The sequence below is a fragment of the Limulus polyphemus genome, unplaced genomic scaffold, assembly GCF_000517525.1.
Source record: "Limulus polyphemus unplaced genomic scaffold, Limulus_polyphemus-2.1.2 Scaffold1139, whole genome shotgun sequence".
NCBI classification, from domain to species: Eukaryota; Metazoa; Arthropoda; class Merostomata; order Xiphosura; family Limulidae; genus Limulus; species Limulus polyphemus.
In genome coordinates this window covers 21210-22246 of record NW_013666749.1, presented here as the reverse complement: position 1 = coordinate 22246, position 1037 = coordinate 21210, and positions in this window count along the sequence as shown.

The window sequence follows — 1037 nt, the reverse complement described above, 5'->3', positions numbered from 1 at the left end:
GCAAAAATTAGATTAGACAAATTTGTACATTTTTACTTACATTTATTTTAATTTCTTCTACATAGTAAGTTTATCTACAATCTATGATATTTCAATATAAATAATTATATTTTAGCTCAGTGCAGCGGCGGCCGGATAAACTGACCTCGCGGGCCGGATACGGCCCTCTGGCCGTAGTTTGGTGACCCATGGTATAGATGATAGAATAGCAGACACAGAGATAGAGGCGGACAATTGAGTCAAGTGAGCGGTAGTTACCGTAATTAAAGTGCGTGTGTTTAAGTTAAAGTGACTGTGGAAATTAAGTGTATTGCAAAGTTGTATTGAGAAAGAATAAACTAGTTTATTTAAGACAGGACTTGTGTCGCTTAAGTTTCATCCGAGAGAAATTATACGGGAAGTTAACAAACGAACAGAGACGTAACAATACTGAAAAGAAATAAAAAAAATGTAACAATATATACGTTTTCTGAATATTTTCAAGTTAAATAACACATATAGATTAATACAAAATATTTTTCACGTGATAATTTTCGCTTTATACCTACTTACTGATCACCACCATTTGTCGCCATACGGGAAGCCCTATATTCATGGATTTTCATCACTGCCACAAACTAAAAGCTTTATGTCCACGATTCATCATCACTGCAGCCACTGATAAGTAGCTTTATAGCAACAACTCATCATCAGTGCAGCTACTGACGAGTAGCTGTATACACATAAGTTATCATCACTGGCTCCATAAACAGGAAGATTTATACCATGTATCATCATCATTGCCTTTACAGCTTTATTTATATCCACGGATCATTAGTCGCCAAAGATTAAATATTTTAAAATTTTATGTTTCTTTAAAAAGCGTGTAATATTAAGGCAAAGTTTATATCATCTGGGTGTCGTGAAATTGTGGTAAAACCTAGAGAAACCAACATAATTCACGTAGAGTGCTGAACAAGAAGAAATAATTCTTACAAAGAGTGTAGAGTTTTGAAAAAAAGAAATAATCCCTACAAAAGAGTGTTGAGCAGAAGGAA